General features: G+C 46.7%; 1 pseudogene; it reads left to right on the top strand.

The window, feature by feature from the left end:
- The first annotated feature begins 11,714 nt into the window (after nucleotides 1–11,714).
- Nucleotides 11,715–12,058, top strand: LOC132238881 (acyl-CoA-binding protein-like; annotated as a pseudogene).
- Nucleotides 12,059–12,303: the final 245 nt, after the last annotated feature.

Raw genomic sequence — 12,303 nt, forward strand, 5'->3', positions numbered from 1 at the left:
AGATGCCGCTTCAGTGGCCTGGAGACTCTAAGTTCATAGATCACTGTAGAACCCTTTATTCGATCCTTTATTCTTGGTGTGAGAGAGGGTACCTTAGTGAACTGGACTCTGCCCTCCCTTTGGGTAGGAAAGGCATGTTTATGTTCACCTTCACAGGTAATACAACTGAGCACCCAGGAGAGAAGAGGCTTGCACAAGGAAACAGAATGTCCCTTGTTAGTATGTTAAATGTTAAATGATGTGCTTGATGCCAATGGCTCCATGGCTTAATGTCTGAGCATTCTCAGAGCACAAACCATAACTGACAATTTCAGAATAATAATAAGAATCCTGAAAGAAAACAAGCAATGTTGTGGAGAAAACTGCTAGTGAGTGTTACCCAACTGGAAAGACCACATGGACCAGGAAGCAAATTCTCAGGCATTTGCTCTACTCACAGCTCCCATTCCATTGAATCAACTTCCTTCAGTTGAATCATCATGCTGGTGCTGCTGAGCCTCTTCTACCTCAGCAGACTGAACAAGAGGTAGACATTTGACCCAAGCACAGCCAGGCTATAGGTTCTGCAAATCTCTGTTCAAACAGACTTCTCTGGTCAGCTGGACCAATCAGATTCCCTCCCTTTGGACATAAACTCCCTTTGGACATTAATTGCAAAAAAAGAGAGAAAGGTGGTTAGTTGGTAATGTGAGCACAGAAGAGAGGGGAGCTTGGAGCAGCAAGGAAGAAACCTTGTCATCCTGGGTGAGGTTCATCACTGCTGTTGCTTTGGATTCAGATCAAGGCCTGAGCTCCTGACTGGGAAGCCCAGTTACCTCAGGATCCCGGAGCTGCTGCAGTTCTCGGCCTAGGACAGTGATGGTGAACCTTTTGAGCTCAGCGTGTCAGCATTTTGAAAAACCCTAACTTAACTCTGGTGCCGTGTCACATATGGAAATGTTTTGATATTTGCAACCATAGTAAAACAAAGACTTATATTTTTGATATTTATTTTATATATTTAAATGCCATTTAACAAAGAAAAATCAAACAAAAAAATGAGTTCACGTGTCACCTCTGACACGCGTGTCATAGGTTCACCATCACTGGCCTAGGATATGAACAAGCATAAGGCTATGATTCCAAACAAGAAACCAAACCAAACCAAACCAAGTGAAAAAACCCTTCCTTTAGGAAGCGGGACTCTGTGTTGCTTGCATGCAGATGTGTCTGGCCTGGTGCTCCACTCTAGAACTGCATCCTTAGGGCAGCCCCAGCACACACACTTCCTAAAGGGAGACCAGAGTATGGCAAGCAAAATCTCCACGTCCCAGCCCATCGATAACCTTCTATCACAGGAACATTTTCCCAGGGAAGAAGGGCTAGTCGGCCTGTGGTTGGGCTTTGTTCTTCCAGGACAGAGGATGCAGCTGAGGTTAGGGATAATACGACTGTCAGTGGAGGAGAGGGTAAAAGGCAGCGTCTAGCCAGCAGAATTCTTAACAAAGCCTCCAGTAACATGCTTACCCCTTTTCTTTCAATCACCCAATGCTGGGTATACCAAGGTGAGCAAGATTTGCTCTTGCTCTCAATAAGCTCACTGTCTAGTGGGGAACAAATGTACAAGCAAGTAAATGCAATACAATGTGATGGGTGCTGTTATAATGGCAATACAGGTGATCTGAGGGCACATTCAAAGAGAAGAAATGAAAGGGCCATTTCCTACAGAGAAGAGCATGTGTGAGGTCCTAGAGGCCAGAAGCATGGCAAGTTTGGGGAGCAGCGCCCAGGGCACTATGAAAAGGCCTAGGATGAAGGCACAGGGGAATGTTAGAGGTGGATGAGGTGGGGCGAGGTCACCACAGGCCACACAGAGATTCCAAGCTTTCTCGGTTTCTCAGCTGTTCTCTGAGCATGTCAGTTATTTTTTCATGGTGACCTGAGGCCAAAAGAAATATCCAATAGCTCTATATATTAAGTAGTTGTATCCAAACAGCTTAATAGGTATTTATGTCTTAATAATTACTGGCATTTGAAAACATACACATAAATTGAAAGAAAAGCCATTATCATTTCATTATTAAAAGGTCACAGTTTATGAATAGGATATATGTACACTGCACATATCTCCAACCTTGGACTCATATTGGGCACTGCCATTGCATTTTCTGCTGTACACTGAATATTTTCTTTTTATCATCATGACCACCAAACACCCACCTTTGCAAAGACACAATTTTATAAAAAAATGAATATAGTTGCTCAGTGGTTAGAGCGTCAGCCCATGCACCAAAGGTTTGCAGGTTTGATTCCTGGTCAAAGGCACATACCTGGGCTGCAGGTTTGATCCAAGGCCCCAGTCAGGGTGTGTGAGGAAGGCAGGCAACAAATCCATCTCTCTCTCTCTCTCTCTCTCTCTCTCTCTCTCTCTCTCTCTCACCCCCCCTTCTACTCTCTCTAAAAATCAATGGAAAAATATCCTCAGGTGAGGATTAGCAACGACAACAAAAAGAATATAGTTGGGCCTACTGCTGAACTGTGAACTCTCTCGAGCTAGTGTCCCTCAATGTCACCTATTGCTGCATTTCCCTCAAAAAAACCACAAAATATCCCGGTTCCCATGAGAGTTCCCTATGGTGCTCTGAGGACCCCAGAACCCAATAGGGTGGTTTCAAAACCAGGCACAGCAATGAAACCACAAAACTCAAAACTTGGAGTTAGTAACTGAGGTGTTAATCCAGTCTACACTCTAGTCTACATGAAAGAGGGAAAATTCTTGAACATATGCAAAACAGATGGAGAACGGAACACTGGAAGGTGAAGCAAAGGAGACTGTGTGTGCTTGAGAGATTAGTATTAATCCTTTCCGAATGGTTTTGGGTTTTGTTACCTGGTGATAATCCTCAGCCTGGCTGGGAGGAGGCAGGATGGAGAGTCAAATCGGCCATCCTCTGTGCAGGCCTATCACGGTGAGGCGGACCCCGGCCAGCCATTACACCAGCTGTTCGCTGTGTTGGTGGTGATGTGCTGTGTGTGTGTGTGTGTGTGTGTGTGTGTGTGTGTGTGTGTGAAGCATAAAAACATTCTGAAATAATTGCTCTGGACTCTAGGCTTCTTACCTCCAATCCCCAGCTTTGGGTAAACTGTCAGTGGAATTTCAGGATTTCCAAAGGACTGTAGCAGTGATAAATGTCAAAGGAGAAAGAAGAAATGGAAAAAAAGAGAGAAAAAGCCAGCAGGCAGCAAAGCCATGACTTTCCTCGGGTGAAGGAGATAAAGGAGACAATGACTGACCTTTATTCAAGGGAGGTATCCTAAAGGGAGCTGATGCCATGAAAGAAAGGTGTGTGTGGGGGGAGGGAGGGAGCCCCGGAGAGAGAGGAGCCCTCCTGTCACTCGGGCAGCGGTGGCATTGAGCCCTGCCCACGTTGCCTCTGATGGGAACTGTCTCTGGGCTGCCTGCGGAAGGGGCAGGGACCCCCCAGGAGGAAAGCAGCTGGCTGCATGGCACGGTTAGAAAGTCACATAAACTCCCCAGCCCTGGACCAAAAATAACCTCCCTACGGGCCTGCCACCTAGACTGGAATGCTCGCCACTGTCACCGTGCTTTTGAATTGGGGCACTGCGTCTCCAGGGTTCCTCTGTTAAATAAGAAAGGTGTTATTTTGGAAGGATGAATCATTAACCCACCAGAGTTAGTCCACATTTTTAGCTCAGACTGGCTCATTTTAACCAATATAATCTAGCGAATTATCTAGTGTTTTCTACTGTATCTTATGTTATCTCTTCTGGTATAACAGATTATCTCAATACTTAGTGACTTAAGACAGTCAAATGTATTCCTTTACAGTTTCTGTGGTCAAGAGTTGGGGAGCAGCTTGCCTGGGGTTCTAACTCAGGGTCTCTCATGAGAATGGGGTTAAGGCGTTGGCTGGGCTGCAATCATCTGAAAGCTTGAATGCTTCCAAGAGGGCTCACTCACCTGCTCTGGCAGGAGGCCCCCGCTCCTTATACCTGGGCCCCTTCCCGGGCTGCCCTCGTATCCTCACAATGAGGCTGCTGGCAACTAGACTTTTACGATCTAGTCTCCGAAGTTACACTTGCTCACTCTGGCAGGTTCCATTCCCTAAGTCACTAAGTCCAGCCCCTACTCAAGGGGAGGGTGATTACGCTCCACCTCTTGAATGAAAGGGTATCAATTACTTGTAGACATAGCTAAAACTCAGCACAGATAATCACCCAATTAGCCATGAAGAGCTGGTGAATGAGACAGATAAGAATTTTTCTTCTTAATAGTGTTACTGCGGTATATTTGACATACCATACAACTCACTAACATAAAGTGTACAATTCAGCAGTTTTTGTTACAGCCATCACCACTCTCTAATTTCAGAATATGTTCAGCACCTCAAAAAGATCCTTGTACCCATAGTGGTCACTCCCATTCCTCTCACTGGCCCAGCCCTGGGCAACCACTAACTTCCTTTGGGGGAAGGTAAGTTCTGATAGGTGAGGAAGACATCTATCCTGGATGTCCATGTTGCCAAGGCTGGTCAGTGGAGGGAGGACAGAGGCAGGAATCCAAATGTGATGGCCATGGAGATAACGCCAGGCCTCCCTCAGCAAGCAGCAGCAGAGCTACTCAGAATCTACTCCATCAGCAGCCGGACACAGACACTGCTCAGGAACCTGCGCCTGCCGGGGGTCTGCAGTGGGTCCCTGAGCAGCAGCCCGGCAATCAGAGGAGTCCGGTGCCTTGTCTGGGAAATGGCCTGGAGGGAGTGCTGCCGGGGAGCTCTGCTGAGCCCAGGATGAGGCACACCTGTGCTGGTCCCGCTCTGCCACAGACTAGCTGGTGTCTTTAGTCAAGTCACACGGTTTATTTAAAGGAGGCCTTCCTCGGAGGATGGTGCAGATCCTCCTTTGATTTCTCCCTGCCGAGCAGTCCCTGGACCCACCCCAGAAGCACCCACCTTGCAGTTTGCTGTAAGAATAAGAAATATGTGGACTATACTTAGCCTAGGTACTTTGTGTATGGTATGTCTTCAATAGAGGATGCTAATTATTGCTATTATTCACAAGGTTGCATGGAAATAACTTAGATTTAGGCTGGGAGCCGCTCTTAGTGACTTCTGGGGCATCTTGGGATAGGACCCAGGGGATTCGCCTTTGAAGTAGCTCTGTGGCTAAGGACACACCAGGCCCTCGCTTGCCTTCCCCGGGGCTGACCCAGTCTTGTGTTTGAATGGAGGGTGAATCTGAGAAACCGTTTTGCTCTCACTGCACTTAGAAGTACAGTCAGAGCTTAGAAATACTGCTCCATACATCTATACATTTATATAAAAGTTGGGTTTTTTTCCCATTTTAAATGCACACCATCTCACAAACACACATATACTCAAATGCTTTGCAGTGTTAGCAGAAAAAAATCTTCCATCCGCACAAACAAACAAGCAAGCAGCTTGGCCAGCTGCAGAGGCGACGCAGAGGGAGAGCTCACGGCTGGCCAGGCCATCCGCATGGCCTCCGGCTCCAGATCTGCGCGTGATGAGAGCAGTGTTACAGGGGCCACAGCCTCGGCCTTGCTCGGCGCCATCAGTGCAGACATGCTCATGGCAGAGAGCGCACCAAGGAGGGGGCCTTCAGTTTGAAAAAAGAGAACCCAACCTGTCTCTGCCCAGTATTCCCTGGCACTCGGTGGGCATGGAAATATTGCACACAGCTTCAACCCCCTTCTTTCCTCACATGTGGGGTCCAGCTGTGGGGAGCCCCTGGCAGGCCACTTTTCTGACCTCCCGTGTCACTTAGGCACCCAGCCAGCCACCCACTATCCTGTCGCCATGTTTTACTTCCATTGCAGCGCTGCAGCACCAACCTTTGTGCTCATTCTCCACAGGCCATGGGGACGTAAGGTCCAGGATGTGAGGGAGTCTGTCTTCCTTCCGCCCAGTGTCCCAGTTCCTGGAGCTCCGGGCGGTGCCCAGAGGGCACCTGGCAATGCTGCTGAGAGCACACGGGGCCACCAGCACTGAGCTCCCAAAGCCCCTCTCATGTGTTATTTCACTTTATCCCCCCAAAACCTGTGAGAGAGCCATTTCTCTTGGCTTTATTTTATGGATGAGGGCACTGAGGGTCCTGAGCCATGTATGATGTGTCTAAGGCAGCAGCCTACAGAGAGAGGGAGCCAGGGTCTGAACCAGCTTCCGACTCCAGATCCTTCGTTCTTGCTACCTAATCCTGTGACACCCTGTGTGCCCAGAATGGTGTCCCTGCCTCCAGAAAGTAACCCCCCTCAACTGTGGAAGGCTGAGGATCTACTTACACCATGTTTTTTTCCCCCCCTCAACAGGAATTTTCATCTTCCATAATGAGGTCTCATAAGAAGGCTTTAGATGCATGATCCTCTCCTGGCATTTTTTAAAACTGCCATTAGAATTCATTGGAACTGACATGGGGTGATCTCCAAAATACAAATGAAAAAAGCAAGATGCAGAACGTTGTATATGGAATGCTACTGTTTGGGTAAAAAGGGCGGGGGACCATTCAATCCAGCAATGATGCTCCTTGGTATTTATTCAAATAAGCTGAACAAGGCACATGAATGTTTACTGCAGCTTTATTCACAATTGCCAAAACTTAGAAGCAACCAAGGTGTCCTTCAGTAGGTGAATTGGTAAAGAAACTGTGGTCCATCAAGACAGAATATTATTCAGCAGTAGAAACAAAAGAGCTATTGAGAAGACATGGAGGAAAATTAAATGCATAGTACAAGGTGAAAGAAGCTATTGTGAAAGGTCACATGCTGTATGACTTGGGGATCATACATTGTGGAAAAGGCAAAATTGTGGAGACAGTGAAAAGATCAGTGGTTTCCAGGGGGTCAGTGGGAAGAGAGTGATAAGTAGGGAGATCCCAGAGGATCTTTAGGGCCTTGAAACTACTCTTTATGAAACTATAAAGATGGATAAATGTCATTATACATTCATCAAAACGCATCGAGTGTACAATACTGAGAGTGAACCCTAATATAAACTTTGAATAATCATCATGAGTCAATTAATTGAAAGAAAAGCTCTTTCAACATTTTTTCCACCAGGTAATTTGTCGATATGCTAGTTGTTAGTACTATGATGCAAAAAATCTTACCAAGAGCATGTGACATCTGACAAAGCTGGTAAAGGGAGTTACTGCTTTTTTTCACCTCTTTACTCTCCCTTCAACTCTGACCAAGTGCACATCTGTGGTGTCCACAGTGCGTTCCTTGGGCCTGCCCCTAAGGTTGGAATGCTCCCATTCCTCTGCTTGGCTCCCACCACCAGCATTTTTCTCTTTGAGGACAGCATGGTGAGGATTACCAACACCCAACTAAGATTCCCTTTCCCTCTTCTAGTCTCTCTCCTGCTCTAGAAGACTAGCAAGAAGACTTCCCACCTTGTCCTGGATTATAGAACCAAGTGGCTTGTGCAAGACTTTGAGAATTGATGCCCCATTTACTGCAACTCCTTCTTCCCAGGAGGTAAGTGCATGTTAGCAGCCTCACTGCCACTCAAGGGCTCCACACATTCTCAGAGATCCCTTAACCAGCCAACCCCATATCCACTTCAGTGGCCATGAATGCAGTGCCCTCCCTCAGGCACTGGTAGGGCACGGGGAGTAAAAATCAAACTGAAAACATGTGCCATTGTCTGAGAAAGTCTTGATTCAAACACGAAGGCACACCTCATCCTTTAAAAATCCAAACATAATAACAGTGCAATGGCAGCAGAAGCACAAGTGCGCAAGTAATTACAGACAGGGAAGTAGATGGCCTTGTTGTCCTAGAATACAGGAGGCAAACCACTGAAGAGTAAGGTTAAATGACAGCTCTGACAGGCGGTGACAGCTGGAAGAAAGGCAGGCTTATCTTCCCTCTCATCTGTCCTCCCCACTCTTTCAAGGCCAGGGAAGTTCTCTGTCATTAGCGTGTCAGAGCAACAGCCATAAACAAAGGGAAAGGCCCCCACTCTTTGGCAACTTCAAACACAGAAGATAAAAGAAGTTGCGTGGGGGACGTGAAATGCTGCTTTTTGCTCTCTCCTCTGCCCTTTCTACTTGGATGCAGTCTACCCAGTGGCAGCCTCCGGCTGTGTCTGTCCCACTGAACAAGCTTGGGAATGTTTATCTTGCACATCTTCATGTTGATTGGTGTGGTTCGAAGAATCATGGTCCCTCAAACATATCCCTATTCTAGTCCCAGGAACCTGTGACTATGGCATGTTACCTGGCAAGGAGGAATTAGGGGAGCAGATGGAATGAAAGTTGGGAATCAGTTAATATGAAGAAAAGGCGATATAGTCCTGGGTTATCCAGGCAGCCCAGTGAAACCACAGGGTCCTTAAATATGGAAGCGGGATGCAGAACAGGGTCAGGTTGATGCAGAGTGAAAAGACTCAACCAGCCACCCCCAGCTTTAAAGACGGAGCAAGGGGCCACCAGCCAAGGACTGCAGGCAGCCTCTAGGAGCTGGAAAAGGCAAGGAGAAGGATTCTCCCCTCGAGTCTCCAGCAAAGAATGCAGCCCTGCTGACATCTTGCCATTAGCCAAGTGAGATCCATTTAAACCAGTGGTTGGCAAACTGTGGCTCATGAGCCACATGCGGCTCTTTGGCCCCTTGAGTGTGGCTCTTCCACAAAACACCACGTGCGGGCGCCCATGTACAGTGCGATTGAAGCTTCATGGCCCATGCGCAGAAGTCGGTATTTTGTGGAAGAGACATACTCAAGGGGCCAAAGAGCTGCATGTGGCTTGGGAGCCACAGTTTGATGACCACTGACTTAAGCCATCTCCCTAGAACTGTAAAATAATCCACTTGGGTTGTTTTCAACCACCAATTTTGTGGTAAGTTGTTCTAGCGGCAACAGGAAATGAATAGAATTTGAAAATCAGATCCTGCTTGACCAGGATCAAGACAGAGCCCCCCTCCAAAGCCTTCCTGGAGGGGTCAACTCCATCATTATCCACACAAGAGGGTGAATCCCACCCCCTGGCCCTGGGCTGGGGCAGCAGAAATGTCTGACAAGGCATCTCTGAAACTTTGGCTCCCAATGGCCTGGGAGAGAAGAAATAAACTGGTGCCCAATAGTCCCCAGAGGGGATAACAGGAGCATTTGCTGAGTGGCCCAGGCATCAAGTGTTGCAGTCAGTCCTGGGAAGAAAGAACTGCATGATCCCAGGTGGCAGAAGCAGAGTGGGCTTTGGCTTGAAGGTTGGGAGGAGGTGGAGAGGTTGGGTCGGGGGATGATGTTGCAGCATGAGGGGTTCCCAGAGCTTGTATAGGCCTGAGGGATTCACCAGCACACAATACAAACTAGCTCCTGAAACTCTGAATCTCTAACACATTACAAAACTAAACCTTTGGATTCATCAGAAAGGCGTAATGACCACTGAATGGTGTGACAAGTACAGCTTTTAAAAATTCAGCAGAAACTCATTACTAATTCATGCCTAGAATCAGCTTTTAAAAATCCCTATCTTTAATGCTCATGAAGTACAGAATTGGGCTTCATAAGTTGCTTATTTTCTCTTTCCCAAAGGAAAGGCAGTATAAAATGAATCCCAGCTTCCTTTATTTCTCAACCCTCCCCAGCTGATTCCATCTTCTTTCCCCGGGAAAACAGTGAACAGCGAGGAGGAGAGGACAGGCATCTGAGGAAACCAGAAAGCACTTCTTGCCCATTCGCTCAGTGGAGGCGATCCCTGCTTACAGATCCAGGAAGCATGACCCCCAATGGGTGTGGCCTCAGATGGAACAGGCTGGGGGATGAGGGAACAGGCACATGTGACATTCACAGCCACTCGAGGTCTGGAACCTCTAGAAGCAGAGCTCCTGTCTGTTCACACTTCTCACTCCAACCCAACTTGGCATCTCAAGTGCCAAGTAAAGCGCTGGGCAGGGAAGGGCATCCTGAGAAACCTTTGTTGCATGGCATGGGGCCTACGGTGCAGCCAAGGTCCTCTCTCCCTGCCAGCAACTGTGACTGAAGATCTCTCTCAGCTGATTCCAGACCCCTCTCTGTACCAAGTCACAGGAGTTTAGATGAGACCATGCGGCATTAATGCAAATTTGAAAAGGTATCATTAAATGAAGGCTGTCAATCTGAACACGCACTATTGGATGGCTAAAGGACATTGGGATATAATTTAACTTCTCAGTTAGGCAAACTTATGGCAACTGCACTTGCCCCCTGTCCCAACCACACTTCTCCAGTTTTCCTCTCTCTTCCCTGCATATCCACTAACAGTCCTCTGAGCACTTCAGATTCTTTGTGGCTATTCCTCTGTCTGGAATGTCCCCGTTCCCTGTACTTACTTCCTCACCTATCTGACAAAGCCCCATTGATGTTCTAAGACTCTATTTATTTTTTATTTTTTTTTTTATTTTTTATTTATTTATTTTTTTTTTATTGCTTAAAGTATTACAAAGGGTATTACATATGTATCCATTTTATCCCCCCGCCCTAGACAGTCCCCTAGCCTCCCCTATCACCCAGTGTCTTATGTCCATTGGTTATGCTTATATGCATGCATACAAGTCCTTTAGTTGATCTCTTACCCCCCTACCTCCTGCCCCCCAACCCTCCCCGGCCTTCCCGCTGCAGCTCGACAATCTGTTTGAGGCAGCTCTGCCTCTGTATCTATTATTGTTCAAAAGTTTATAATGGTCTCTATTGTCCACGAATGAGTGAGATCATGTGGTATTTTTCCTTTATTGACTGGCTTATTTCACTTAGCATAATGCTCTCCAGTTCCATCCATGACGTTGCAAATGGTAAGAGTTCCTTCCTTTTTACAGCAGCATAGTATTCCATCGTGTAGATGTACCACAGTTTTCTAATCCATTCATCTACTGATGGGCACTTAGGCTGTTTCCAGATCTTAGCTATGGTGAATTGTGCTGCTATGAACATAGGGGTGCATATATCCTTTCTGATTGGTGTTTCTGGTTTCTTGGGATATATTCCTAGAAGTGGGATCACAGGGTCAAATGGGAGTTCCATTTTCAGTTTTTTAAGGAAACTCCATACTGTCTTCCATAGTGGCTGCACCAGTCTGCATTCCCACCAGCAGTGCACAAGTGTTCCTTTTTCTCCACATCCTCTCCAGCACTTGTCGTTTGTTGATTTGTTGATGATAGCCAGTCTGACAGGTGTGAGATGGTACCTCATTGCTGTTTTGATTTGCATCTCTCGGATGATTAGTGACTTTGAGCATGTTTTCATATGTCTCTTGGCTTTCTGGATGTCCTCTTTTGAAAGGTGTCTATTTAGGTCCTTTGCCCATTTTTTGATTGGATTGTTTATCTTCCTTTTGTTAAGTTGTATGAGTTCCCTATAAATTTTGGAGATTAGGCCCTTATCAGATATGTAAGACTCTATTTATGTATCATCTTTACCATAAGACTTTTCCTGATGTTAAGGCCGGGTGAGGTGTCCCTTCTCATGCACCCCTAGTGGCTGTTACTTGTTTCAAGCATAGTTAATACTCATCCTCTCCAGGGACTATGCCATTTATCTTTGTATTACCATGGCCTGTGTAGTAAATCCTCAATAAACACCTGCTGAATGAATGACCCAATGTGAACAGCTACTATTTATTGAGCACATTTTACTATGGGCATCGCATGATGCTAAGCTTTATACTGCTTCCTGCCCCTCACTGCCTCCACGGGCTCCTGGAACCCTTGCAACCCCACCAGCATGTCTCAGGCTGAGTCTGACAAAGCTGCTGAGGATGTTAGGCACCTGGAGACCAAGGGAGTGGATAATGAGATGTTGTTCATTTACAGATGCTACAGACAAGTGACTGTGGGTGACGTAAATTCAGACAAACTGAGATGTGGACCTCAAGGGAAAGGCCAAGCAGGATGCCTGGAATGAGCTGAAAGGAAGATGCCATGAAAGCTTACAGTTTACAGATTCAGGAACTGGGTCTGGAGCAGTTGAATACTCTCCTTAAGTTTACCCAGCCAGTCAGTGGAAAAGCCAACATTCAAACCCAGAAGGTTTATCAGATTCTCTGGGTGGTCTTCCAAGGCTTTTAAAATTGGTTATGGCTACCGATTTAGCTTAAAGTAGAAAAGATTAGGGTGATAGGCCATGTTTTTCCCACTTGTCCTCCAATCCACACACTTTGTCATGTGAGTTTGCAGTTCCTACCATATGAGGTGGAGTGTCCTTTTTGGCTCCATTGATGTTGGGTTTGGCCCTGTGATTAGCTTCGGCCAAAGGAATGTTAGTGGATGGAAAGTGTGCAACCTCATCAGTGGGCTTGGGCTTGTTCTTTCTG

Source organism: Myotis daubentonii, chromosome 7, assembly GCF_963259705.1.
Source record: "Myotis daubentonii chromosome 7, mMyoDau2.1, whole genome shotgun sequence".
Taxonomy (NCBI): Eukaryota; Metazoa; Chordata; class Mammalia; order Chiroptera; family Vespertilionidae; genus Myotis; species Myotis daubentonii.